At 41.6% G+C, this 25203-nt stretch overlaps 1 protein-coding gene across 2 annotated transcripts in view; it reads right to left on the reverse strand.

Moving 5' to 3' along the window:
- LOC118110521 (metabotropic glutamate receptor 4) overlaps positions 1-22800 on the reverse strand; it is a 164802-nt gene extending 142002 nt beyond the window's left edge. For both annotated transcript variants that reach the window (XM_035158320.2, XM_035158321.2), the window contains exon 1: positions 22345-22800. The gene's annotated coding sequence lies outside the window, so the exon portion shown is untranslated. The remainder of the gene's footprint in view (positions 1-22344) is intronic.
- Between the last annotated feature and the right edge of the window lie 2403 nt (positions 22801-25203).

The following is a 25203-nucleotide window of genomic DNA, read 5'->3' on the forward strand; positions in this document are numbered from 1 at the left end:
CCTGACAACTAATTAAAACTGTTAGGCCTCGCTTTTGAGTTCTATTATAAGCGACGAGGCAGCATGTTGTGTTTTCGCTGTGGAGCCAATTTAAAAGACTCGTCTGTCCTCCTTCCCTTTTCTTTAGAAAAAGACACTTTACATCCTTAAAGCACTTACTCATGTGTTGAGTTTTTCTTTTACCTTCTTTAAGAGAGGGTTCATTTGCACATATTGACACACAATTTGTGAACTGGGGTGTTTTTCCTCCTGTTTTACTTTATCATAAGATTCAAATAAAGCTCTGTGTCAATGCAGCATTTCCTGCAAAACATAAAATAAAGTGCACCGGTTGTAAGGGTCCATGTTTCTTCAATGACATTAGATGTAGCTACAAACAGGAAGGAGATTGTTAAAGCACTTGAATTCCCAAAAACACAATATGATTTAAGAAATTCTTTCTATATCTCAATATGATCAGGGTTTGTATGAAGGTGAAACTGTTAGAGATGTTTCCACTGAAAAAAGTTTGTGTGTGAGGAAACAGCCCAGTTTTTCACAATTAATCCTCAAAACTATCTTCTCCTTAACGACATTATTTATCAAAGCTTTGTGATGACTGTATTATAGTCCTCATAAAAATAGCTGGGACTCTTGTTCTGTACATGCATTTAAAGTCTTTCATAGTTTGTTGAAGTGGTTTTATGAGATGATATTTAAGAGAACAAATAAATTGTTCAAAAATCTCTTAGCTGCTGATCAAACCTCATTCACTTCATCTCCTCATCACGTTACGTTAAAGCAACTCTGTGCTTTTTCAGTCATGAAAACATGTCAAATTATAGCTGGTGCATGTCAACTTTTCTTCATAATTAAACCTTTATGGGATATAAGTCTACCTAGTTTATCTGTTGTCGATTCCACTGATTTCAGCCGTTTCTTCTATTTTTATGAAGTGACAGCGCCGGGAAAGTTCTTTCTAAAGTTAAGACAAAACACTGACATATCTGGAAAGTAGTGAAGGATTCTTTTCCGCTTCAGTTCCCGAGGAGGCTTCCATATCCAGCCCCCTGCAGAACTGTGTGGCAGTGACCTACCTTTAGGAGAGAGAGCCTCCAGCTGTTTGCGGGTTGAGGCAGGTGGGTCTCTCCGCTCTGCACTCTGCTCTCCACAACATCTCATTCAGGGTTCATGTGGAAGCAGTTTGACTTGTGGGGTGTGCTGCTGGATCCGTCCGGCAGTGTGCGAGGTGACAGTGTGTTCTCCTAATAACAAGGAACATTGTGACTTTTGCAACTCGGTGCTGTTAAAACAAGTCTCACAATGTTTGGCTGCTGTTCTGCAAACAGTCGGCCCGACCAAATGTCAGGCCATTCTAGGCACTGGTTTAAAATGAAAAGCTGAAAAGCATTTTTTGAAATTTGAACCCATTGTGATTAGTGGGTTTTTTCCACTGTTAAATGATCCCAATGTGCTTTAATCTCATTCAACCACACTGGTTGTTGAGCAGATTCCTAATGGCTGCCTCTCTTTTTATGCCACATTTATGACTTTTGGTAATATGTGATGTTTGTTTATACCACGACACAGAAGTGTAGTTTAGTGATATTTAAACCAGTTTCTGTAATGTCTCCTGTTGATTCAACGAGCTGTAAGACAACTGCTCCTTTTTTAGTGATACAGTTTCTCCATGTTTGCCGTTCGCCAAAGGCACAATATTAGTTTTAATTACAGCGTGTGCAGAAGTGCTGTGATTCTTCTTCTTATTAGAGATTCAAACTACCATTTGAACATGGTTTAATTAAATATTTGTTCTGTAGTAATCTGTTCCAATTAAAATAAGTCTTCTCCACGGTTTGGTATATTTAGCATTTGACGTCATGAAAAGTTTTGCGTTCATGTTGCTGTGACTTGCTGACGCACCTGAATCTGGTTTTCACTTTCATTTGAGCTTCGGATTCATTCTCTTCAAAGATAAAGGCATTTTTCATCTGCTGTTCCAATTATTCTTTTCTTCCCATTTCAGTCACTGTGCAGTTAAATGGTTTTGCACCAAACACGACGTATTGATGTTTAGAAATGTTGTCGTGGATGAATATGTAATTCTTTACGGAACTATCTGTAATAGTTCAGCTTCATAATGAAATTCACTGTACCGTAATGTCATTTAGTAATTGGTCGATGGAGGGTTTCCTGAGCTGGAACTCCTCAGGGTATTACATTGTGTTTGAAAATGTATAAATTCATGACTATGAAATCTAATACAAAAAAAAAAATCAGAAAGTTAATGCAGAAATGCAGTATTGACTTCACGCTCACCAGGACCAACTAAATGTTGAATTGAGTGACAGCTACAGTATTTTAAATCTCCTTTTTTGTTTACTCGTCTCGTAGTGAATAAATGAATCTATCAGCCGAGCAGTAGATGGAGCGAACTGATAACAGGAGAGAGAGAGAGAGAGAGAGAGAGAAAAGATGGAGAGGAGGTTGCTTTGTCCCCTGTCTCTGTCTAACTTTCAACCAACAAGGCAAACAGCTGTGTCTCTGGCACGTTGGGAAAGTCCGACTCAATCATTTAAACTGGCACTTGTGTGAACTCCGTGCCGCCCACCGAGCGTCAATGCAGAAGATTCATTCTGATGTCCCCTCAAGGCTCTGATCCCCGTCCTGAGGCGAGAAGCTGCACTTAATTTGAAGAGACTCTGAGCAAACTGAAGATGCTGCTGCTACAATCACACAACTACATTTTAGTTTTAAAAAAAATGAAGCCGGCCATCCAGCCCTTGTCTGGAGTTTTTCAGCACCTGAAACGGATATCCGCATATCCTCCATTTTTTTGGAGGAGGTGCATGTGTGAACGCAAATGTCAGAGTGAGACGCTCCGTAAAGTTTCTATCCACCTGAGCTCCTGGTATAAAATTCCGTACAAATCCAGGAGAAGTCGATGTGTGAACACAGCAGGGGATCCTCCGCTGGATTCACCGCGGGGAAACGCCGGCAACACACACGTAGAACACACAGACGAAGACGTGAAGGGAGTTTGTGGTGATAAGAGCTGACAACGGTGTTGGGGTGCTGTCAACAAAACCATGTGATCTACACAGTGGAGTTAATACGTCACTTTCTGCCTCTGTCTGCTGCACCCGGCTGCTCCACCTCTCGCCGGAATAACACAGAGGATTTGATGCTGTTGTGAAAACCTCCCGCTGTGTTGTGCATGTGTTAAACTCTGGTTAACTCTGGCTTTAGTAATTGTTTAGCATAACTAGATAATTTAACTAGAATGTAAATCAATTAAGACACATCGACATAATCACCTAGTTGGCGGCAGATCATTCAGTGTTAATCTAAAACACAGATTCAGTTTAAAATCTGGGAACAAACGAAGGCAACTCAAAGTTCTTCTATTCCTTTTCAATACGCAGCCAAACAAAGTGAGCGTGACACGAAACTCTGAAGGGCGCTTGTGGTTGAGGGTTTCAACTGCCCTGCCATTTTTAATCACTGTGGGCGGCCCAGCGGAGACAGGTGACAGACTAGCTGGGGCTCACATTGCCCCGTCACCGCTCCCAGCCGACCATTCAAGATGACAAGTGTCACTGTGCCATGCTGATACGTTTCCCCTGAAAACCGCAGCCCGACCGCCCGCAAGAATACACCGAACTTCACTCATTTCCGCGGCTCTTTGTGATAAAGGTCAGCAAAGAATAGACAAGCACTTCACATCATACGTCATAAACTTTCTTTTAAAAACTGTCGGGTGGGTTTTGAAGCAGCTCTTCACAAATCTCCTAAAATGTCAGTATCTCTCACTTTTGTTTGGAGGCTATATCCACTCTTGATCATTCAATCTTGTATAAAGCTTTTGGGATTTCGAGAGCAGGCATTTACACTCTGTGCCTCCTCCTTACAACCCCAGGTTCTCTCTCCTGGCACTTACTCGGAGCAGAGAGCACGCTCCCTTGTGTCGGCACAACCCCGGGCGACAAGCCTCATTACTGGCGGAAAGTGAAGTGTGCAGCAAATGTACAAAAAAGCAAATATCCCTGCAATGAAATATAGTCGTTGGTATGCCAGGCATGACATATATACTTAGCAATTACAGCGTTGAGCGAGATATGGTTTGAAACGGTACGAGACGGTTAAACAGTCGTGCAGCGTTGTGAAGATGCGACTTAGCAGCATCATTGACGCTGTGCTGCTTTTTTTCTCTTTTGCTTGTTTGTTCCATTTGCTGCACAACATCAACCTGCAGATGAAAATTAGCCTTTTGGCAACATCCAGCACATTTACATCAAATTGATGTTGGTCTCGCAGAGCCAGACTTATCTTCACAGCCCTGTGTCAGCGCTGGAGAATTCTCCGGCTGCTCACATTATCATTCCGCTATAGGGGGAATAACACTGTGTCTTGTCTGTATTTCTTTACAACAATCACAGTTGTTGTGAGCGGCGCTGGGACCAGAATGCAGCATCGGTGCCCCTGATGAGAAGTTGACAATGCTACAGGATGTCGACTGTGCGATTGCGTGAAGTCTTTGTCAAAAGTTGCAGTTGTTGGTGTTAATCTGCTGAGGTCGGTGTTTACCAAAGAGAATGGGATTTGAAAAAGGAAGGCAGTCAGATAGCAGAAGGGTCAATGTCAGGCTTTTACCCACAGTCCACATCATATGAGACTGTATTGATCTTAACCCCTAAGTGGACAACTGTTGTTATTTTACAAATCATTAGGATCCATAAAACCTAAATTTATGATTTACTTTCTTCCCAAAATATGAATGAAAAAGCTAAATTCAAATGTATTATCATCTGTAAATAATGGGATAAAATAATAGAACAAATATTTGTCCAAGAAATTAAACTTTGAATGTCCTCCTTTATTTTATTGTTGTGTCCCATAGGAAACATCCCTGTCATTATTGGCTCTCGTGATGCTGCTGCTGTAGATAATGTTGTCACTTTGACCCCAGTTCACCATCTTCATCGTCTTCTCTTCATTCCTCATCTGAATCTGATGAGCCATCGGTTTGTTCTCTTTTATAAAACAGTGGAACCAGAAGATGTTTTGAAATAATTAATTTATTATCAAAATTATTTTTCTCTCTTTTGTCAAAATGACGACTTTCTCTTCTATCGATTCCCGGACTGTAAATGAAATATACTTTAAATCTTCTTTTTATGCCCTCATTTGGGAAACGGATAGACCAGCACGAACATAAACTACTGTATAAGTCATTAAAAGCGACAGATCGCAACTGTCAGTGCTCCAACTGAGACTAAGACTGTGTTTCAGGGTCAGTTTATGTTTCCTGTCCCTGTGTTAAATACTGTGAATAAAGAAAAGTCTGTAAAGTTAAAGGTCAATTCATCAAAGTCTGTTTACAGGTCTTAGGGGAGCAACACTCCATATGAAAAAAGTTGGAAGACCCATGTGTGGGTCCAGTAAACTTCCTCAAGTGATGATCTGATTCCATTTTTCTGGACTCATTGGCCGATACAGAGAAATGACCTGATACCAGTGCATTAATAAAAAGAAAAACTTAAATAATGTAATTTGACACTTGAGATGATTGCTATCATTGTATATTACATGTGTTGTAATTGGCAGCACTAGTGAAACTGACACCTTGCATATGGTGCATCAAATCAATTCTTCTTTGCTACTCAGTCCAGAACAACCGTTTTAGAACGTGGAAGAAGAGGTTAGTTCCTGGAAAGGAAAGTTGCAGTTTTATCTGGGAGCATTTGCATTCTCGCCAATGCCTGACCTGGCATTTTCCACAGTACCTGAGGCAGAGTACCGATGCTGGTATCAGAATGTGAACATCTCTATATGTGATGTCGTTGGAACCAGCTTCAGTTGCGATACATGTTTGAAAATGAAAAAAAAACGGAATCAGGAGGTGTGAAGTCAGAGAGACGTGAGCTCATCAACCCTCTGTAGCCCACTCCTCATCTCTGCTTGAGGCTCAGGGCTTCACACGGATCTCTGTGATGTGTGATCGCTCTGATTGTGATGCATTGTGGGTACAGACTGATGAGAAGGAAGAAGAACACGGGGGAATAAATAAAGAGATGTATTCGCACTGTTTAAGTCACACAGTGATTTTTATGCGAGACCTGTGACATACAAAGACTAGATTTAACCGCTGGTGTGGTCACAGCTGAGAGGAAACAAGCAGCCCGGCCTTCCGGCTGTGATTCACAAACAATTAGCACCTTTTTCATTAGAGAGCGAGATGAAAATATTGTTTGTTACCACAAAGGACCAAATTAATTATCAGCCATGACGGAGAGAGAACTGGGAGGCCTGGCCCGTCCAAGTGTGGATCAACAGGCAGGTGCAGACAATCTTAGTTTTCTTTACTTCAGCATCATGGATGTAATGTTTCCCCGTTCCTGAAGTTCACATATGAAGAATACATCAGGAGATATTTCAGGTCAGTCACTCTTTGTCAGACTCTTCTACATGTGTGGCACCTCTTCCGTCTCGTGTTAGAAACGTCTTCAACACACTGACTCCCTCACAGTGACTTTTTCTCTTCTGGATATCTTCCTGATATATCTCTCATGGGATCACTCTGACATTTTCCGGTCATTTCACCAGGGGGCTGCAGGAAAGTGTCCAGAGCAAATTACTTAGACATTTGAGTTCTCAGATAAAGCCTCTTTGGATAATTTCAGGAAAATACCTGGAGTTCAGTGCAGCTCTGAAAGCAACTTCCGAGACAAACTCTGAGTCACTGAACTTTTACTTAGAAGGTCAGGCAAAAGTTATGATCATTTCTCTTTCCAGGGAACTTTTTCTATTAATAAAGATTCCCTCTTAGCTGCACCAGACACACAATAGGATAAAAAGCAATGCTTGTAGTTCACCCCATAGTGGTACCTGGCTGATTTAGGTACTTTATACGAGTGTCAGAAATTAACAAAGAATGTTTCTAACCAGCTCTGCTGACTTAGTTATTCATGGAAGTAATGTGACGAGGAAAAGCGAGACAAACAGGAAGTTGATGAGATAAACCGAATTCCCATTCCGACGGAGCATGACCTTTAAAATTGAGTGAAGACACTTTACACAAAAACACCTTCAGTTCCATTATAACTGTAATTTATTGTGGAGCCGTGTTGGCGAGTTATGGGTACGGTCCTCCTGGGGCTCGCTCGGCTGCTGTTATCTCTCTAAGAACAGTAAGTGTTATTACCCTTGCAAATGAGACAAAAAAATTACGACCCAAATCTGGGAAAGACAATCGCTGGTGAAGAACCAAGGGAGGAAAGAGGAGGAGAGGAGAGGAGAGGCACGGTGCCATCCTCTCCTCTCCTCTCGCCACAAACTCGCACAGGGACCCGTCAGGCTGTCAGAGGCTGGATATAATCTCCTCCATTGTGACACATGGGGCGATCATGGCACCCTGTCACCGGTAGTCCTTGTTTTTGATTAAGGCTTTTCATCCTCCATTGGGCTGAGCCGTGGGGCCGCCTGCACTTTGTCTTGTGACATGCGTAATTTCCTCCTCACAGTATCCCCATCTTGATAGTGAGCTAATAGAAACCCTCTCCAGATCCGCTTCGTAATGAAGACAGATCCTCAGATGGCCGAGCAACTCTCATTAATATTACCAGTCTATCAACTTCTTTTAAGTAGATTAGGCATGTTCCATACGACAAGGGGAGGGGGGGAGGGGGGGAGATGCAAGTGTATGAAAATAATTTACAAAGGGATTTCACAAAGCATTATTATTTGTTTAAGCTGAATCACAGTGCTGCAGACAATGAGGGGATCACATATGTCAGCGGAGATTGAAAATGTGATCAGATTGTTTTCTGAGTATTTGCTGAGGGTTGTCTGGCTGAGTAGATTTAAATTTAATCAGAGTTTAAATCACTGGATAGTTCATGAATAGTGAAACTACAACTAACAATTATCTACTAATTTATTAATTAATCAGTTATTTTCTTGTTTCATCTAAAAAGTTCTTGCTTGATCAAACCGTGAGACTGCTTCAAAACTTCACAGAGTAGAAATTTTTAAAAAAGTGAAAAACAAATTGTCTGGTCATAAAGGTAATGGTGTTCTGGGGAAAAAGGATACCAAATATTGGCATGGTAAACATTTAGACAAAATCAATATCTTAGCCTAGCTGCCTTGGACTCAATTTCCAAAAGTCATATTTTCAAATGTTTTGTACAAAACCCTAAGATGTTTAAAAAAAAATCTGTGAATCCTCACATTTTTTAAACTAAAACCAAATGTTGCCAAGTAATTTTCTATTCATCTATCAAACCAAACTAATCATTTTAGTTATGGTGCATATACATGAATTCTGTTCAATCCCCCCCCCCCCAGCTTTACATGTCGTCCACTGAGGTTGTATGTTTTCATTCCGACAGCCGCTGACCTCAACTTCTCCGACTTTAGCCTCTAATGATCCTGAGCTTCTCACAACAGACACGTGTCTCACAGCCTCTGGTTGAACGGGCTCGTTAAACAATGTTAGAATTAGAGATTCATGAAGCTCAAACATTTGATCGGTAAATACCAGAGAAACATCCTTTAATAGCTGCATGTTTTCTACGGTTTAACAATATTTGATTATGTTAACGACTGGATATGTAATGTTATTATTTATCATTTGTTTTGCTAATGATTTTGCTATTGCTACATTATGCTTATAGGTTAATATGGATTTCACCAGTTTTTTTATTAAACCTGCAATTAACATTTATTTTCTTGTATTGATTGCTTGATATTATGGTCTGGAAAACCCTATTAATCATTTAGTCTTTTAATTGCGAGAGAAAATATTCATCACAATCGATTTGTTTCCCACATTCTGTTGATATAAAACAGAAAAAAGCAACAAATCCCAAATAGTTTGAGCGACTGAAACCAGACGAGTGTTTGATATTGTTATAAAAAAATGTCCGACATTATTCAATAACTTTCTGCTGATGAGCTGATGAATATATTTCAAGTTGTTGTGATCTTACCATTTTAGAAATGTCATCAGAGAATGATCAAGCTTAAAAATAAACATCTAAAAAGTAAGCACACATTCATTACTTGATAAAAACGCCCTATCTGCGCTCAGTGCTTTAATCATCCCTGCATCTCTGTCACACCGTGATGAAGTGTGGGCAGCGGGATATTGGATTAGCCTCTCGTTCTTTCCCATGAATGTTCGATGATCTATGATTGGAGAGGAAGGAGAAAGTGTTTGCGGGGTTCCAGACTAACTTGTTACATTGGTTGCACCAAACTTTTTCTAACTTTAGGTGCACCAGCACAAACTCTAGGTGCAAACAACATGTCAGGAGTCACAAGCCGAGAGAGAATGCATTTCATTTCATAAGATTTTTCAAAAGTAAAATCTTGGTCTGAAAAGTAACCAGTGACTACAGCTGTCAAATCAATGTGCTGGAGATGATATATAAAGCAGCATTAAATGGAAATACCCTCGTTAGAACAACTCAGTGTTTATCAAATCCTACGATGGAGCTTGCTCGTTCCTGTTTTTGCTTCCGGAAGTTGCCACATCGCATGATCCAAGTAGCTGGAAACTTATAATTTATTTTGTACCTTGTGGGCAAATACTGTGGTCTAAATTCCAATAAACATCTAAGCTATGCCATTACATGCAGCCCCACCACTCTGTTGGTGGAGATTATTCCCAAATTCAACCCTGTGGTCATTTGTGTGGAGTGCAACTTGGGAGAAAGTGTGTTGTGTGTAGGACTTGGTGGCTGCTAAACACATTAACATCAAAGTAACGCACACATTTTAAACTCCAGCCACTGATCCTCTGTTTATAACTCTGCCTTAATTTGTACAGAGGGAAGGTCAGGACACAAGGTGGGAAATTAAAAAAACAATCTTGAACTCTTTGAACGAAAAAGAAAAAAAGGAACTCCATTAAATGTAAAATCATGATATGACTCCCTGATGAGGCTCCGGCACGGCCGCCGCTCCTCCTCGTAATTGAAACAATGCTGCGGGATAGCAGAAGTCAATGGCACATAATGCATAACAGTGCAATGAATGTATGAGGTTTAATAGATCGTGAAAATGGCAGTCTGATGACAGAGATGGAGCATTTCATTAGAGAGCCTGAACGGAGTCTGTACGGGTGGTTGCTGTTGCACTCTAATACACTGTAATGGAAGACTGGCTGCTGGAGTGCCCACACCTGGAAGGAGGGTGGCCTTTTGTTCTCACGATGCACCTAATTACAGTTTGTGAGAGACAGCGCTATTTTAGATCCGGTTGTAAGATGGTGAAATACCTGCTCTTGTTAAGCTCCTACTAGTCTAACATCCCTACATATACAGTACATGTACACGAACAGGAATACAGCAAATATATTTTAGGTAATGTGGAAATAGAGAAGAGAAGAGTATCCAACGTATTTATGTTATAACAGAGATCTCCCTGTTCTCTTTTGAAATATCCGTAAGATTCAAGGTTGAGTTAAGAAAATACCTTTGTCAGAATCCACTGATGTTCTTTGGGGTCAGAGACACAACAATGGTTTGGTGAGAAAATAAAAGGTTTAGAAATACTTGTCCATTAGAGAAACTCCACGTATAATCTACTGGTATGCAGCCACTTTGACTTTATAGGATTATCCTGCACTGTTTTGTGGTTAGAGCTCAGATTTGGTGACAATACAACAGATAACTTGTATCATGTCTCCGTGATCCATCGGGTATTGATAATAAATCATCACCCGTCTCCAGAAAAGCTTCACCCAGAAAGATTAAGATTAAGAAGTGAACCGTGCTCTTGTTAACATGCCAAAGCTGCTGTGGGGTAGAGTGGTCGTACACCAACCAGAAAGTCGGCGGTTCGATCCTCAGTCTTCCCCATCTGCATGCCGAAGTGTCCCTGGGCAAGAAACTGAACCCCTGAATGGCCCCGCGTAGATTTTGTATGGATAAAAGCCAAATGACATGTAATAGTAATGTAATAAAAAGTGTTCTTATTACATCTAAACTCCAGTACTCAGTACAGCTGGGGGTTTTGTTGATGACGCATCCGGTCTGAAACTAAACTTCTAACTTTTATTACCTGATGCCGAAGCTAGAAGGAAAGTTAAGGGATCACGTCTCCTCCAAATGTCACAGCGATCCATCCAATGGGTTTAGACATTTCACAGTGAACCATAAAAAATATGAACCTCATAGCTAAGTCAGATCGAAATGGAAGGCAGTTCCACTCAATGGAGCGTATTGAGATTCACACTAGTTTGTTTGTGATGATATATGCACGATGACAAAGTGGTGCCTTGTCTAATTGAAGTTCCTGTTCACACAAACAATTTCATCAGAATCTAAGTTTCAATCTGACGTTTATTAGATCAGATCGGCTCTTCGTATCTGTTCAGGGAGCATTATCTCTTCATATCTGATTAATATATTCATATTTGGTCACATCCTTTCAAAATAAATCAGCCGCAGACGACAGTTTGAATACAAAATGTTTTCCTTTGATGTAGCATTTTTAATAAAGTGGCCATTAATCTTATCCTCGCAGCCTCCAGTGTGTTGGTGGTGCAAGTGGAGCTAAATCTAGTGGAACGTCCCAATATATCAAATGCACTCCATACCATGTACTAATATTTCTCTACATGGATGAGACATCCAGAGGAGAACAGCCGGAGGCATTGTAGCAGGGCTGCTGAGTGTGTGTGCGTGTGTGCGTGCGTGTGTGTGTTAATGTGCATGTGCTTCACGCTGCCAAGTTATGAAGCAGCCGGGGTCTGGAATGGTGTTTGTATTGACTGAGGAGAGTCTGCAGAGCCCCCATTACAGCCACGCTGTAAACAAAGACAGGACGCGCTGTGTGAGTCAGACGGGAAGTCAGAGGTCTCTTCACTCATTGAACAAATGTGGCTCACAAGCAGCTCATTGAATATTCGGTCCACGCCCTCTCTCCGTTCACTCTGCGACGCTGAAGGAAATATGACCGGTCAGTCATCGCTCACTAAATCAAACTTCGGGTTGAAGGTTTTCACACCGAGAACAAAACAATATTTACTCTGTTCATCTGCATTGAACATAATTAAAACAAATTACATTCGTTCTTGAGCTTCTACAACAGTTTAGAAAATGAGCTGACCCTTCTGAAAAAGATTGTTTACGAATACTCTATGTAAAAAAGACATCAAATTATCGACCCGTCTCCTGGAAGGTACATTAATATCATTATCAGATGCAACATACATCTAGATGATAAGAGAAACCGTGATAATGAACATATCCACTCAAAAAAAGTCACAAAATGTGAAGCCTCTTTCATTAAAGTCTTTTACAATGTCTCTGTATCTTTCTAGCAGGATTTTTCTGTTGATCCTCACACAAGCCCGAGTGCTTGGTTAAAGGAAAGGTTCGACCTTTTGGGGGGGAAATATTATTCTGTTTTGTCTTCAGGGAGTCGGATGAGAAGCCTGATACCGTTCTCACCTCTGCACGCTAAGCCGACTGACCAAGCCGAGCACAAGGAGACGGGGAAACTGTGAGTCCGGCTCTGTCCAACAAATCAGCCCCTAGCGTTAGCTGTTTCTCCCTGTTCCCAGTTGTTATATAGTTTATACGGTGTATATAGTATATATTTATATGTGTGGGGGTATAAATCTTCACATCTAGCTCTGTTAGAAAGTGAATTAGGTTGAATTTCTTTAGGCAAGATTGTGGTCTTGGTTTAATATTCAAAGAGATATTAAACCCATCAATTTTCAGTATTTAACCAAAATCTTTCCTGAATCTTTTTCAACAGTGCTCACAACTACGCCTTTTGCTACACTGCTCATTCTTTGAGGGTTGCGGGGGGGGGGGGCAGGAGACAATCCCAGCTGATATTTGCTGAGACGCAGGGTGAACGCTCATCAGTCTATCACAGGGCCAATGTAAAAACCAATAACCACTTAACCTGATTAACCTGATTAACTTAAACCACATGTAAGACAAAAGGAAAGCAGGAAAGATTATCAGTAGGAAAAAATAACTGTTTTTGTGACAGCATAACACTCATATATTTGTAGATGCTGTATTTCCTCCTTCAGTGTACATGTTTTTATCTGACTTCCCACCCGCATCCAGTTCTGTGTGTGTGGGCATGTTTGCATTATGAGTAGCCGTATTTTAATCCCCCGCTTTCCAGGTGTCAGACATGAAAGCTGGGAGTGGTAGACATGGTATCCCACATCGCTCTGCATTAGTAATCAGGACTTGTTGTAAATACAGACATCTCATTACCGGTGAGCTGAAGTGTGGCGCTGAGGAAGGGCAAGGGCAATGACAAGGATTCTCTGACTAATGGGCTCTAACAGATCAGCACACCATTAAGTGGACCTGCAGTGCACGTAGTAGCCCTACAGGCCCATTATAAAGCAAAACACAACTGAGTGAGACAACTAACGCCTCTAATGGAAATCTCACTTTACAATTTAATGTTGTTAAACACAACACACTCTGTGGATGTGGAGGAGTGAAATGTGACTGCCAGACTGAACTATTGACAAAGATAGCAGGGGGATGCTGAATAAAACATGACCCTGCATTTTTTTTTGCTTCACTGTTTTGTTTTATCCTAGATTTATTTATTGTTGTGCACTGATAGCATGTCCGACCTGAGCTAATTTGTGCTCGCCAATTAAGTGACCTGAAATAACCGGCGTGCACGTTCAAAGTCAATATGTTAATGCGTTTTGCTCAGAAACAATGGGATTGTGCTTCCTCATATTTATCCCAAGCTCCCCCCCTGCATCGGTTCATATTCGATTGGGGAGACTGTGGACCTCGGCACAACAAGGGGGAACATAGGATTGCAATTAATCATGTCGAGTGTCTGGCAGCCGTGATGCCTGTATACGGGTCTTTGAACCAGTTTAGTTGGGAAGATGAACGCATTTTACATCTATCTTCCTTCAGGGCATTGGCAGGCTAATGAGAAAATCTGATCCGAATGGTGGATCTAATCATTCACAGTGGAACAGAACAGGAGCCCAATGAGATTAGTACCTGGTTCACCATGTTTGTACAGGATTTACAGTAAGTTGGTTTCCTTTTAAAAAACCTGTCACACGACAACACTGACCAAGACTTGATATTTCATTACAGTGTTCTCTACCACATGGCCTCTTCTCTGGAGCATTGATTTTGTCGGCTATTATTTTAAATTTAGTCTTAGTCCTGTGTCAAATGTTAGTTTTATCATATATAGTTGATTTTTTTAAATTCAAGTTGTAGGCGACTAAACATCTTAGTCAAATAAAACTGTAGCTTAATCAAATTTAATCACTGAAAACTGTTTGAGCCAAAACCAATAATATTTTGTCTTTTACATCAAAGTTTTTTTCTCATTAGATTTAGTCTTATCTGAAATTTGAAAAACAGTAGTCCTGATATGGTGCAGGCAGCCTAGGAAACAGGTCTGCTGCACATATACACTACTGTTCAAAAGTTTGGGGTCACTTAGAAATTTCCTTATTTTTCAAAGAAAAGCACTGTTTTTTTCAATGAAGATAACATTAAATTAATCAGAAATACACTCTATACATTGTTAATGTGGTAAATGACTATTCTAGGTGGAAACGTCTGGTTTTTAATGAAATATCTCCATAGGTGTATAGAGGCCCATTTCCAGCAACTATCACTCCAGTGTTCTAATGGTACATTGTGTTTGCTAATCGCCTTAGAAGACTAATGGATGATTAGACAACCCTTGAAAACCCTTGTGCAATTATGTTAGCACAGCTGAAAACTGTTTTGCTGGTGAGAGAAGCTATAGAACTGGCCTTCCTTTGAGCCAGTTTGAGTATCTGGAGCATCACATTTGTGGGTTCGATTATACTCTCAAAATGGCCAGAAAAGAGAACTTTCATGTGAAACCTGCCAGTCTATTCTTGTTCTTAGAAATGAAGGCTATTCCATGCGGAAATTGCTAAGAAACTGAAAATTTCCTACAACGGTGTGTACTACTCCCTTCAGAGAACAGCACAAACGGGCTCTAACCAGAGTAGAAAGAGAAGTGGGAGGCCCGGTGCACAACTCAGCAAGAAGACAAGTATATTAGAGTCTCTAGTTTGAGAAATAGACGCCTCACAGGTCCTCAACTGGCAGCTTCTTTAAATGGTACAGCGAAAACGCCAGTGATCAGCTACAGTGAAGAGGCGACTCCGGGATGCTGGCCTTCTAGGCAGAGTGGCAAAGAAAAAAGCCATATCTGAGACTGGCCAATAAAAAGAAAAGATTGATATGGGCAAAAGAACACAGACATTGGACAGAGGAAGATTGGAAAAAGTGTTATGGACAGACGAATCAAAGTTTGAGGTGTTTGGATCACACAGAAGAACATTTGTGAGACGCAGAACAGGTGAAAAGATGCTGGAAGAGTGCCTGACGCCATCTGTCAAGCATGGTGGAGGTAATGTGATGGTCTGGGGCTGCTTTGGTGCTGGTAAAGTGGGAGATTTGTACAAGGTAAAAGGGATTTTAAATAAGGAAGGCTATCACTCCATTTTGCAACGCCATGCCATACCCTGTGGACAGCGCTTGATTGGAGCCAATTTCCTCCTACAACAGGACAATGACCCAAAGCACACCTCAACATTATGCAAGAACTATTTAGGGAAGAAGCAGGCAGCTGGTATGCTGTCTGTAATGGAGTGGCCAGCGCAGTCACCAGATCTCAACCCCATTGAGCTGTTGTGGGAGCAGCTTGACCGTATGGTACGCAAGAAGTGCCCATCAAGCCAATCCAACTTGTGGGAGGTGCTTCAGGAAGCGGGGGGTGACATTTCTACAGATTACCTCAACAAATTAACAGCTAGAATGCCAAAGGTCTGCAATGCTGTAATTGCTGCAAATGGAGCATTCTTTGTTGAAAGCAAAGTTTGAAGAACAAAATTAATATTTCAAATAAAAATCATTATTTCTAACCTTGTCAATGTCTTGACTATATTTTCTATTCATTTTGCAACTCATTTGATAAATAAAAGTGAGTTTTCATGGAAAACACGAAATTGTCTGGGTGACCCCAAACTTTTGAACGGTAGTGTATATATACATTTATATAAAATCATAAGAAACGCTTTACTATTCTCTCAGAAAACGATTTTGGTAAGAGTTTATTTCTTTATTTTCGAGCTGTCTTTCTTCAATCATGTTGATATAGTCCCAGTTTGTGTTGAACAACATCCAGTCATCGTGTTGTCTTTGTCTCGGAGAAGAAGGTTGTTCGTGAACATATTTAATCGTATTCATTAACAAAATGAACTCTACTTTGGAGCCAGCTGCTGTGGCACACAAATTGTCATCAAGGGCCAGGAATAGTGCGCGGAGAGCTGGCTGGCTGTTGACTGCAGGATTTAGGAACTCGGCTGTCGCTTCCCACCGCTGCTGGCAAGACATTTGTGCCAGGCGCTGGTGTGCAGAACAAGAACTAATCTGAAGTGGTCTGTTGCAGCTAAAAGGAACTGGCCCTGAGGTCACGCATTATGGGAGAGGTAATTCCTCCCTCTCATTTCCACAATTTTCTGCTGTTGAGATATGTTGAAAATGTATCTTGAATGATGGATTTTATGAACAATTTAGTTTTTCGGCGTTGCTGCTCGATGAATTCCATTCAAACCGAAACATAAAATTCAAAAAGCTTATTAAAGCTGGTTCTAAGTATAATTTTTGCACTGTTATAGACACAAAATCAGCAATATTGTTCATTTGGAGTTTACAGCTTTAAACTTTGACTGCACAGAGACTTTTTCTTTTTGAGGCACCGGTGGGTAGTTTACAATCGAGTTCTCTTTATTCTGAAGATGTGCTCGTAAATATTCATCAGTAGTGGGCAGGCTGTAACATTGACAAAGAAAGAAGGCTCGCACATTGTGAATATCAATGAAAAAATACCCAGAGGTGGGCCCCTAGGTGAGACGTGAACACGTATATTTATTTTAGAATGTAAAAACAGGGGATGACAGATAGTAAATGAATAAAATCCAGGCAAGATCACGTCCAAATGTGGCAAACATCTCTCATTAATGAGCCACCAGGGGGCATCACAACCCCTGGCACCATATGACCCTTGGGGGGGGGGAGTAACATTATATTGCACACAAATAAAAGTAAATTCTGTGAATTTTGAGGTTCAAAAAACAAGAGTGTCCTGCAGTATATTTCTGTCTATCGGCAGCTGCATGAATCCTGGGTGTCTGTGTTGTACTGTTGATAAATGTGAAGGTGAACAGGCTGTGAAAACATCTATCTGACGAGACAGCTTTATAACCACAAACAGAAGAACCCTTGAAAATAAAAGGAATCTAATCTATAAATTGATTTATATTTTAAAGATATTCATAATATATAAGGCACAAAATACCCGTCAAACAGCACCACAGTTAAAATCCCTCTGTGGTCACAATATGTTTATCATATGCAAAATAAACTGTAAAGATGTCACATGAAAACAAATCCACAAGACTCAGGTTGCTATGGCGACACGTGAATCACCGAGCACTGCGGTGAAGATAACGGGAGAGAGAGAAAAAAAACACCAAAAGGAAACCAAAGAAAAGAAGAATGTGATTTAACAACCTGAAACGGAAACGCAGCAGAACAACAGGTGACCTAATGAAAATATGATTTACTTCACGCTGAACGCCGGCAGAACAAGAACACAAACAGGAAGGAGCTTCTGGTTTGACTACGTTTCCTGCAACAGGCAGAATTTACAGAAACAGCCCTTCGAAGAAAAACAGCAGCTTCGGACGTTTTGGCTAATTCCCCAAAACGCCTTATGTTTACGCTGAAGCTGTTGAAGTAGATACGAGTCATGTCCGTCAGCAGCAAAAGGAGAAAGTGTTGGAGCCACACAGTCCGCAGAGGGAAGAGGTTTTGAAGAATCGGATAACAGAAGAAATTGGAGATTAAAGTTCCCATTTTCATTCTGACAGTTAACATGGGTTTCTTTTTACCTTCAACAGCCTAGATCCTGTGGTTATGGTTGACAGAGTGGTTGTTTCAACCCAAATCAGGATCTTTAATGAAACCTGACCGAGCCATGACTGTGGTTTAACCTGTGTTTTACTAAGGGTGTGTGTATTAAAGCCTCCAGTGAGAGAGATTTAAGGTTAATGTCCTCACAAAGCTGCAGATACAAATATTTTACCCCCAGCCGCTCATAAGGAATCAACAAATACATGGTAAAACAGAGCAGTAGGTTTAGAACTGAGCCACTGAATCAGGAAGTAGAGACATCAGCAGCAAAATGATCATCTAATTAGTAAGAAATTCACAAATTGTGATTTTCCAAAGCTTTATTGTATAAAGTGAGTAAAATGATTTAAAGTGTGTTTTATTGTGCTTGGTTAAGAAAATATCTTAACAGTTGAAACCAGAACTAACAACAAGAGAAATCTGCTTGTTCACTGTTTTATTTAAATGTAGAATATATAGGTTTGGCCACTAGGGGTCTCTCAATCAAAACAATCACAAAAGACCCAGTTTGATGACGTTGTGAAACAGCAGTAAAGTTTTATTAGCTATATGCTGTAAACGGCAAAGAATAACTGTGATGCATTACGAGTGACCAGGGCTAACTGGCTAACTGGCTAGCTGTGTGATTTTCCTTCATCATATGTTGTTTGCACCTAAACTTCGAGTAGAGGCGGGGGGGAAGACACGGGCAAAACAGATATGACGCCGCTGAAAGGCGAACAAAGTGAAACGGCACGTCACCTTGAATAAAATTGGGGATTTCTCTGGATTTTAACATTGTTCAACATCTAGTCGTTTTGACATTTTCCCTAAGAATCTCATCTCTTTAAGTATTCATTATAAATCTTTATCTCTCTTGCATGTGTCTTTAACTTGGACCAGAACTCTCATCTGAGTTATTACTTGTGTGTTGGTGATGCAGCTCCGTTATGATCCCGACTCGTTTGAATGAACTCTGCCTGTCGGGAGAAGTAGATGATTTAAAATGGGAGTTGAAGCCAGTTTTGCTGAGGACAGCATGTGGCATTAAAGCCTTTGATAACAAACTGAGATTCATCCCACATCTTGTCAAATGCGTCTTCTTTATGAGGAGCTGTCTTGCTGCGATGGAAAGATTATTTGCTCCATTGTTTGTGTTGTAAATCTTCCAAATTAACCAGAGTGCCAGTGGATGTCATCTCTGATTAGTGTCAACAGGCCTCTAATGAAGATGTTCAACCTGTAGGCGTGCTAGAGCTATCATGCACTGGCTCTGGGATGAGTGAGTTTGTTTTTCTTATTTATGTTAGAGCATCAGAACAAAATTAAAAAAACTGCAGAGTGAAACTTTCAAAGTCCAAAGTCTGCAATACAAATATTTTACCAAGCGTCACATATGGCAGAAATGACTAAGCCTTTAAAAAAAAAAAGAACTGAAAGCTTGTTAAAGGATCATAGAGAAAAAGGAATCAGCACTTTGGAAAATAGGATTGTGTCGAGAGAGAGAGAGAAAGAGGAATCAGGCTCTGCTGCTGTTTGGGAGATGGTCAGACTGTGGTCAGCGCGCCGAGGCCACACAGACGTCCCTGTGACGAACAGATGGACGACCAGGAGGAGACAGAGGAGGAGGTGATCCAGAGGGTGGGCTCTCCGTGATTAGGAAGCAGTGATAAGGAACAGCAGAGGAATGGATGAGCCGCGCACAGAGAGAACCACAGTGTGCCAGCCTGCCTGTCTTGTCTGTCTGTCCGTCCATCTGTCTGTCCGTCCATCTGTCTGTCTGTGGATGCGGAAGCGTGCCCTCGTCTTTAGCTCAGTGTGAAAAGAAACAGGGGGGAGAAGCGGACAGAGGAGCGTAATTCATCCCATCCTGTTCCTATAATGTCACACTAACTCACAGCAGCATGGAAAACGAATTACCAGAAATGAAGAGAACGACAGTAAACGTATCCATGGGTGATTTTCTGGGTATAAGGGGAACATCATCATGTCTGGAACAGATTAGAGTGCGAGGACACTCATTTGGAAGTAAAGTAAAGGCTTTCTGCTGACAGTCAGACTCGTATTCTGTTGCTGTGTCTCGAGGAGAAAGTTATTAATGAGGTTTTTTTTAAATAACACTTTGTTGTGCCATTAGAAAGAAAACAGCTGGTATATTCTTAATCTTTATTTATTCTCCTCAAGCACTGGAAAACTTAAGGTTGTTTTTTCTTTTGTGATGCAATTTTTTTTGCTTGACACTCCCAACAATAAATTGTGAAGTAATTGTTCCTGTGTCTCTGGGGCAGCACTTACATCTCAGGCTGTGCACAAATCCCACCTCTGATTGGCAGACCTTCGGGTGAACTGTGGCCCCGAACCATAACCTTAATAACCAAAACCAAACACTGCAGTTTAATCGGCGGATCTTGTTGTGGGTGGTGCGCAGCTGCAGGGAGGGAGCTCGGTTCAGGGCAGGAGAAAGGTCATCGCTGCAAATTTTGCACATCATGTCTTCCAGGAAATTAGGAGGAGGTTGCACAAAAACACCTTCACAATATTTATAGCCATACACACACACAAACACACACACACACACATATAGTTTTGACTGCAATGCACCTGCAGCTATAGGTATAAATAAAGAAATAAAATCCATTAAGAGCAGGACTAAGTTCAAATACAATCTGATGAAGGCCATCAAGTCAGAACCTGACAATAGAGGTGGGAAATTTAACTTTGTTTAATTTGACTTAAAAGACTCTAATTTTTGATAAGCAGGTAATAGAAACGATATTTGAAAAACACTTCAGTTCTCTGCAGCTTTAGTTTCCACAGCGTTACAGAATCTGATCATTTCAGCTTCTATGATATTTACAATCCCCCTGGCTTCTCACTTATTTGTCCACAGTGTCACATGTTAATCTTCAGTGAAGGTTGAGGAGAACTTCTCGTGTGTAATCACTGTAATGCATGTGCTGTGGAGAATTACACTCCAGACAGTGGGATGCTGCTCAAAGGGGAGAGCTGCGGTGATTCACCGAGTCTGTTTCTCACTGTGAGAGGGAATTTATGAATGATTAAAGAGAGGGAAAATGTGTTATTGGGATCCTGATGGGTATTTCAAAGCGTTTGTTGCAGGGATTAAAAAAACTAAAATCTAATTTGCCTGTTTTTCCAAAAAACAGAAGGAAATGGTTGAAATGAAAATGTTTGTGTCTTCAGCATTTCTGTAGTGAAGTGTTTCATTTTGAGAGTCGATGTCATTTGCTACTAGTCGAGACTTGAAGTACATATTTGAATTTGCAGATCTCAAATCATCGTGAGTCATTGAAATCCAGTGACTCATTTGAAGTAGACGTGGAACTCATGAGGGAACCTGAGGGTTACAGAGTGGAACTTATCAAACCTCCAGCCAAACACAGACCGCCATTAAAAACTGTAATGAAAAGTGGAGATAGGGCCGATGCTCTGCAGCTCTATCTGATGCAAAAAAAAATGTCAACTAAAATGTCATCAAGTGTGTGAACACAGTATTTTCAGAGGGGAAATAAAAGCGCAGCATGAAACACTATTCCAGAAATTACAATACGAGCTTTTCTTTGACTGTTTGAACATAAAAAAAGAATGTGTTCACCAGCCTCGCAAGCAGCAGCAGCAGCAGCAGCATGAGCAGCATCTCTGACAGTGATGCATTATCCAGTGTGGTGTCACCAAACCATATGAACCCAGCAGGGCGTCACTTGAAAATGATTGAACGTAAAGATGAATTGCAGTTCTTACGAGGGGCACCTGCATCCACTGTCTTAATTGAATCACATTAGTTAGAAATGGACCTGGTCTGTCTCCATCTGTGCATTGATCGGACCTACAGACTCCTCTGATTTCCCCATTTGAGGAACAACAGCGAGCCAAGTGGAGCGGAAAGGAGAGAGAGAGAGAGAGCGCGAAGGGGGGGCTTGCAGAGGGGGGGGCTCCCATAGATACAGCTGATGAAGGGGTTCATTGTGTTGGCAGGCGCACCCCCCCAACAACCACCACCTCCTCTCCATCAGCTCCATGGAGGAACGCACAGCCTCCTTCTTGCTCCAAAAGCCTCCAGCCGATTCATCTGTTGAGCCCGAGATCAGAGGGGGGACCTCGGGCCCCACCACACACACACACACACACACACACCACACACACACACACACACACACACACCAACACACACCAGCATTCACAAAGAGAGGGTTTGTAAAAGTCTGTGTGAGGCTGAGCTCAATCCCCAAATGCCACCATGCAGGAGACGTGGCTAAGAGTCATATCTGCGCAAAGAGAAGCCACAACACAGCTGCTGCGATGCATGCCTGACATCCACCACCGAACCACACCGATGCTGATGTGTAAGAGAAAGACAGCACATGCACTTTACCTTTAAATCCTCCTCGTGCCAGTGAGTCCAAAGTGGTGAAAGTGAACTTCTGCCGCCATCCAGCTTTTCTTTCTGTTTTGCGTTTTTCTTCCTGCGTCTTTGCCCTCCAGTCCGCTCCGGACCCGCCTGCTGTTTGAAGCGCCGCACAGATGAAATTCAAATTTTTTAAAAAAGAATAAGAGGAGGAGGAAACAGGGAAGAAGAGACAGGTGTGTGGAGTCAAAAATACCAGCGTGGTTTTTTTTTACTAAGTGTGGAAACCAAAGCGCCCCTGAGGTGTTAGTCCCAGACTGCTGGAGCCAAATCTCCCGTTTCTGGATCAACTCCGCAGTTCAGCCGCTGTCCAGTGGCGGCTGGTGCTGAATGAGACTCCAGGGTTTGCAGAGATTCCCCCACTTTCCCTGCTCTCCCACTCCTTCCTCTCCTGCTGCTCCTGTTCCACTGCACAGATCTTCCCTCCCACCGGCGCACGCAAGACTGGAAAAAAAAAAAAGACCTCTCCTCCGTTTTCTCCTCTATATATTTTTAAGTGCTGCACATCACAGAGCTGTGTCTGACACTGACTGCCATTCCACAACAACAAGAACAACAGAGGAAGACAACAACAAAAACAAGGGACAGGAACTGAATGCGTAAAATCGATGGCTGGAAAAATGACACCGAAATCAGGCGCATTTTAAAAAACAGATCAATAACTTTAACTCCGAGGTCCAGGCCAGTGAATCTCTTAATTGGAATAAGACACAGACAGAGATGGTGTGTGTGTGTGTGTGGTGTGTTTTTTAAATGCGGTCTTCGCGTGGTGTGAAAGATGGTTTGCAGCCGCTGATGAGTCGTTTCAGGAGTTTGGTCTCACGCAGCCACACGAGGAGGACGGAGGAATGTGAAAAAGCTGCTTGTCTCTTTTGTTGGGAGAAGCAAAGAGAGACACAACCTGCACAACTCTCTATCTCTCTATATACATATATATATATATATTTACTATACTATACTCCCCCTGACATCTGCATTTAGGGGACGCTCGGCTCAAGAAATTACGCATGACGCATCCCTGCCTCACTGGGCGGTTTAAACGCAATAACACACTGTGGATGCATATGTGTGTGTGTGTCTGTTTGTGTGTATGTGTGTGTGTTTTTGGCTCTGAAATCTCAACCGTGTGTCTGTTGTGTGGGAGGTTGGACTCAAACGAACTGCGCAGGAAGCGTGTGTCCAAATCGTCCGTCCACCACACGAGTATCACATTTCATTCTTAAGGCGCCGACTAGCGCATCTTTGGCTCCACTGCTTCTCTCTGTCTCCGCCCGTGTGAGGAGTTCCTGCTGCAGGAGCTGCAGGAGCTGCCCCCCCCCCACGCACACATGTGTTTCAATCACGCACGCACGTGTTTCAATCACGCACGCGCCTCACTCACTCTCCCACATCGCTCACTTATCACCTGGGCGTCGTCCCTCGGGTAATTTCGCCATGTTCATTGGAGTCGCGTTCCTTTATATGTCTGTCGTTACCGGAGCTGATTGCAGTTAGGCCTATCGATCCATCAGTCTAATCAGTGGCTCTACACTCACACACACTAATGAACGGACAGAGCCCATCCAGCTGCTTCCGTTTCCAGGCTGCTCTTTAAACTGTGTTCGCTACAAACTGTGACACCACAGAGTCTGCAAGATGGAAAACAACGTTCCTGTAACATTAGGAGGGTTTAACGTACTTTATTTACATTTAAAAAACACATCTACAACACTTTCCAATACACAACAGTCACCAAATGCTGGATTCAAACCAGTTGATAATGATTTTAGTTATCTTTTTAATTTATAGGAGGACACCTTATTAAGTATTTTAGTTATTAAAGTGCATAATTGAGTGTGAGTGTGTCCACTAATACCGGCAATACCTCTATCATTATAATTGTTATGGCTTCTCCCGTAATCTCTGTCAGTCTTTTGTATAAATGCTTCAAACAATGATGCACCTCTCTGTTTATGTGAGACACTTTCTTTCCTCATGAATATTTTTAATATTGCTTTTTGTTGTGCTCCTCTTATCTCTGAGGTTTCTGTTTCTTATCCCATGTTAAAGAGTTTCTTTGGGGTAGTTTCCTGACACTAGTTGAGGTTTAAGGGCAGAGGATGTCGCACCTTGTTAACCCCAATGAGGCAAATTGTGATTTGTGAATGTAAAAACTGATTGATATTGATATTTTCTTCTGGCTGCAGAATTGATGGCTTACTAGAATCCAGTTATTTCTAATTGATGGTTTGTGATGGAGCCCACTCATATTATTACCAGCAGACAGGATGGCTCATTGTTTCCACTGTTTCTACTCATATTCTGGTAGTGAAGTATTAAAGAGGAGGAACGCTTTGAAAAGGAATCAGCTGTCGTCTTTTTAATATATCTGCATCCCAGTGCAGGCTGCTGTTAATAGAGATCAGCCAACATGTCCTCTGGACCTTAAACACCTACAAAAACTATCACCGTTTGTGTTAAGGTATAAGAAACCTTCCATCTGTGTGAGAGAAGAAGCTGTAAACAGTGAATGGAAGATGGAGTCTTGGCCCAGAAATTCACCATCTACACCAGAACCCCCTCAAATATTGACCATTGCCCCCAGAGGCTAATTAGTTGTCAGACAATAGCCGATGGGGGATTCCAAATGTTCAAATACTCTTCTGATTTCCACCTTAACATTCACCCAGTCCGCCGACCTCTCTGGATTATTGGAACCTAATCTACCCCATGAATAATGTTAAGTTTGGTTCTCGTGAAATATTTAGATATCTGTTAAATCTTTGTTGTTTTAGATTTTTCCTCCGCTCCAAGGATTGTTTAATAAATGATGCAAAAACAGACCTT

The sequence above is a fragment of the Hippoglossus stenolepis genome, chromosome 6, assembly GCF_022539355.2.
Source record: "Hippoglossus stenolepis isolate QCI-W04-F060 chromosome 6, HSTE1.2, whole genome shotgun sequence".
Classification (NCBI taxonomy): Eukaryota; Metazoa; Chordata; class Actinopteri; order Pleuronectiformes; family Pleuronectidae; genus Hippoglossus; species Hippoglossus stenolepis.